This window comes from Panthera uncia, assembly GCF_023721935.1.
Source record: "Panthera uncia isolate 11264 chromosome C1 unlocalized genomic scaffold, Puncia_PCG_1.0 HiC_scaffold_4, whole genome shotgun sequence".
NCBI lineage: Eukaryota > Metazoa > Chordata > Mammalia > Carnivora > Felidae > Panthera > Panthera uncia.
Window position 1 is genome coordinate 7,537,130 of NW_026057585.1, and position 5,429 is coordinate 7,542,558.

Below are 5,429 nucleotides of genomic sequence, written 5' to 3' on the forward strand. Positions count from 1 at the left end.
ACTCTGTGTGTACCTGCTCTCTCTGTATCCTCAGTAAATGCTGCTTTCACCTCCCGCTGGCACGTGTTGGACTTCTATCCTGAGTGAAGGCAAGGGCCCTCTGGGCTGGTGCTGCGGGAACCCCGCTGGGTCCGTGGACCTGGCCCGCCAGCATTGCTAAGGAGTGCTGAGAAAAGTTGCCCGAGTGACGAACAGCTATCCACACACCCAGTCTAGTCAGCCTTTGCCGAGTCCTGGCTGGCAAGGCCACAGGTCAGACCAAGCACAGACATGCATAGGGCTCCACGGATTCTGTCACAGAACCTGAACGTGTCAAGTTCAGGAAGGATCTTCAGAACTGCCGTTTAGTCTATCTTTTGACCATGAACTTTAGAAAATGCTAGAAACTCTTAATAGACACACTGCTAGGCATATTTCCTCTTCTAATTTTCTTTTTAAGAAATTTTTTCATGGTTATTTATTTTTGAGAGAGAGAGACAGAGTGCGAGTGGGGGAGGGGCAGGAAGAGAGGGAGACAGACTGTGAAGTGGGCTCCAGGCTCAGAGCTGTCAGCACAGAACCCGACACAGGACTCGAACTCACGAACCGTGAGATCGTGACCTGAACCGAAGTCGGAGGCTTAGCCGACTGAGCCCCCCAGGCGTCCCTAGTTTTCTTATTCTAAATGGTGTGCCATCGGGCAAGTTAATCTGCTTCTGCTGCATTTCTCATCTTTATTAGAGGGTAACGATAATGCTGCCTCACACGGTGGCTGTGAATAGTACATGAGACGATGTGTGCTGAAGTGCTCAGCACAGAGCCCAGTCCACAGCCGAAGCTTAAAAAATATTCGCTAAGTGACTAACCTACGAATGGAGACGGGAAGGGGCAAGCTGGCATTAGCTAACCCTCTAGTAAATACAGAGAAGCAAACAGTCAGAGCCTCTGGTACGAGTCCATCTGCCCCGAGGGATCCGTCACCTAAAAGGCTCCTTAATCTAGAAGGTACAAGGTTCACACTTGGATCAGGCTGATCGTAAGTGGCAACTGTTCCTTACCCCTTTCTACTCAAAAGCATAAGCATTTCCAAAGCAGAGGTTCGAGAAAAACAAAACTAGGAGGTACAAACCAACCAGTGAGGGGACGAAGGGAGCAATAATCCCACCAACTCGGGAGAACATAGAACAAGTTCCAAGCCCAACGTTCCTGAAAGGAATACAAAAAGGGGGGGAAGTCAGTAAGTTCTGGGTGGGGGGCAGAATTTAAAGATGCCATGGCTTAGTGGACCTATAATCATGAATCCCACAGTGGAGGAAGCACAGGCTCCTGTAGAGCAGTGCTCCCTACCGGAACATTCTGAGATGCTGGAAATGTTCTATAATTGCGCTGTCCAGTATGGAAGCTGCTAGATGCCTGTGGCTATGAGCACTTGAAACGTGGCTAGTGAGAATGAGGAACTGGATTTTTTTTTTAATGTTTATTTTTGAGAGAGAGAGACAGAGTGCGAGCAGGGATGGGGCAGACAGAGAGGGAAACACAGAATCTGAAGCAGGCTCCAGGCTCTGAGCTGTCAGCACGGAGCTTGATGTGGGGCTCACACTCATGAGCCATGAGATCATGACCTGAGCTGAAGTTGGATGCTTAACTGACTGGGCCACCCAGGCACCCCGAGGAACTGGATTTTTAATTTATTTCACTTTAACTGATTTAAATTTAAATAGCCACATGAGGCTAGTAACTACCATACTGGACAGTGTGGTTACTATAGAGAATAGTACAGAAATGACCATGTGAATATTTCTTGCCAAATGTTCTCATGGGTTTTGTGTCAAATGTTCTCATGGCTATGAATTAATATAGCCATGGAGACCTAGGGCTTTATGATCTGAGAAGTTTGCCCATTTAGTCAAAGTCAACTAACTGGCGATTAAAGGGTCAGGCATATAAATAGGAACGAGGAACATGACGTTTGTGAGGAGTACGGACATGCAAACGGGGGTAGGGCATGGGAACGAGGAGGGTTACAGGAAAGGTGGCCATCCACCACTGCTCCCCCCACCCACCCATATCCACTCTCCAGAGTGTCCCAGTTTGGACAAAATGATCATCCTAGTTTCATAGCCAGCAGGCAGAGAAAACAGGTCAGAGGAATAATTAGGAAATGACTAGTCAATCACATGCAGTCTGGGAAAAACTGGAGGAAAAGGGAGCTGATATTAATAAGCAGAAAGAACCAGGAAGTCTGATGGATGTGGGAAACACTTGGAACGCTCCTCAGAAGGACTGGGGAAGGGCTGACCTAGGGAATACCCGCTGGGTTCACAGAGGCAATTCTGAGAAGACTAAGCTGGGTCCCTGCCCTTCAAATGTGGGTTTAATTTTTTGTTTTCAGACTTCTTTTAGAAGGGGAAACTTCAGATCGAATATGTTGTTTTTGATATAAGCATGTCCTACTTGTTAGAAACCACACTTAACGATCAATATGTAAACCTCCTGTTCACTTATTACTGTATGGAATTATCTTTTTTTAAGTTTATTTATTTATTTTAAGAGAAAGAGAGAAGAACAGAGAGACAGAGAGAGAGAGGGTGTGAGCAAGGGAGGGGCAGAGAGAGAATCCCAAGCAGCTCTGCACTGTCAGCATGGAGCCCGACGTGGGGCTCAAACCCATGAACTATGAGAGCATGACCGAGTGGGAATCAAGAGCCGGACGCTCAACCAACTGAGCCACCCAGGTGCCCCTGGAATTATCTTTTTACAGATGTGTATATTTTGTGTTAAAATGTAGGTTCTGAGAGAACACGGGGACCCAGTCCTCTTGTCTGTCTGTGCCTGACAGAGGCTGGGTGACTGAATCAATCAAGTCCACTGAAATAAAAATGGCAACCGAGCCCCATTTGGGTGATGGGATGTGCTTTGCGTAGAGTACTTCTCTCACGATTTACACAAGGGAGTTCGGCCCAAAACACAGCTCCGCCTTCCCCAGCCAAGCGGGCAAAGTGTGGTCTACACAGACAGCTTCTGGGCTTGCGGCTGCTCGCTGACTTGTTGCTGGCCCCCACTCACTGTGCTCCCGCTGGAATGAGAACCACACCTCTGTTGCTGTGAGCATCTACAGCGAAACATGCGGGGTGTGTGAGACATACCTGATGACTGTGGGGTACAGCTCAGACGTGTAGATGTAGACCACGTTAAAGGCAGCACTGATCGTCAGCTTCCCGAGCAGAGACAAGGAATGGCTGTTCACCACTGCAAACACACCCGTGTCTGAGGAGGACAAGGGTTAACACTTGTGAGGTCCTTCTGGGAGAAAAATTCCTTTAAATGACACAATTATGAACTAAGCCAGAGGCATTAATATGGGTCTCAAACAGTGAGGAGGTGGTAAAACTGAATACACACTCAGAAGGTTTAGTAAGCACACACACAACACACACACACACACGAATCTTCTCAGCGTCTTGGCTATCCCTGTGAAGTCGTCCATAATGGCAGTCATCATGGGCGATTGAACTTGCTCACTCCTCAATGGCAGAGCTCTTGGAATACTTCTTTACTAAAAGCAAGCTTCGTGGGGATCGTTAAGTCTCATCCACCACGGGGGCTACTCGCCTCTCCTTCCCAGCCTTGTTCAACAACCAGTGACGGGAAATGGTGGGTAGCATGACAAGCCTTGGCACACGTGGAATAAGTCTGACAGATACGGGACAGACAGAGGCAAGGTCCAGAAAATCTCCTCTCTGCAGTTTGTATTTCCTGGCGTTCCACTGGACGAGAAGGAATAATCCCAATAAATTACAACCAGAAGGTATCCAATATTAATGTTCTTTAAAGAACGAGCCTCTAAATATGGAACTACTTTTAATCTTTCTTCTTTCCCAACTTCTTACTTGAATCACTAACCACTAATGACATTTCAGTTTCTTACTGCAATGTTTTTATATAAAATACAAAAATACATTTTATGGCAGTTCCTTTCCCTATCAAAAATACTATCAGGGCAGCTGGGTGGCTTAGTCGGTTAAGCCTGCAACTGTTGGTTTTGGCTCAGGTCATGATCTTGTGGCTTTGTGGGTTCGAGCCCCGCACGGGGCTCTGTGCGGACAGTGCAGAGCCTGCTTTAGGTTCTCTCTCCCCCTCTCTCGCTGCCGGTCCCCAACTCGCGCTGTCTCTGTCTCTCTCAAAATAAATAAACTTAAAAAAATTACTATCAGGGTGCCTGGGTGGCTCAGTCACTTAAGCATCCAACTTCGGCTCAGGTCATGATCTCACAGTTTGTGAGTTCAAGCCCCGTGTCAGGCTCTGTGCTGTCAGCCTGGAGCCTGCTTTAGATTCTATGTCTCCCTCTCTTTCTGCCCCTCCCTCACTGGTGTTCTGTCTCTCTCTCAAAAAAATACACACTAAAAAAATTTTTTTTAGATACTATCAATTATCTCATGCTCCTTTCCTTTATTAACATTATTCTCCCTGGGATCTTGCAATGTAATTATTCCCTTTCAAACATATTTAACCTCTCCATAACCCACTACTCTCTGCTTTCAAAATAACAATTTCTCCTTCTAAGAAAAAAAAAAATCTCATTGACTCTGCTGTCCTTTCCCCCTTCCCTAGCAAACATCTTCAATGAGCGAGCAACTCACTGTTGCCGAGTATGCATCTGCCCTGTAGCTCACTGCGTTCTGACTTCTAATAACATCCTCTGCTGAAAGTCCTGCTCTTGAAGGTCAACAGTGAAGTCCTAATCACCAAAGTAATTGCCTCTCATTGCCCCTGACATTTCTGCCAAATGGAACACACCTGTCCCCTTCCTTGGGACAGCCTGCAGGACTCATAGAAACCACTCCACCCTTAAATAACTCAAAAGCAATATCCTTTCCTCCCTTTGACCTCCACTGTCCCTATGTCCTGATCCATTAAATGGTTCTGCAGTTGCTTACTTTTCCATCTTGTCTGCCCCAAATATTTCGAGTTACTTCAGGCTAAGGCTGGTATCTGGTTGTATCTGTGCCCCTCACGGCATACCATCTTCCACAGTACAATACTCAGCAGTGCCCACTGCATATCTGTGGAACAACGAAATAGAAGGACTACAATAGGAATTAATTTAGTGAGAAGAATCTGGGTTCAGGTTCTTTCAACTTCTAAGGAGGGGGTTATTTAAACATCCCATCCTAAAGTATGCTTCGCCTTCCCTGGTTGACTATGAAATAAATCCTCATCTACTTTAAAGACGGCGTCCTGGGGTGCCTGGGTGGCTCGGTGGGTTGAGCGTCCGACGTCGGCTCGGGTCACGATCTCACGGTCCATGAGTTCGAGCCCCGAGTCGGGCTCTGGGCTGATGGCTCAGAGCCTAGAGCCTGCTTCCCATTCTGTGTCTCCCTCTCTCTCTGCCCCTCCCCTGTTCATGCTCTGTCTCTCTCTGTCTCAAAAATAAATAAATGTTAAAAAAA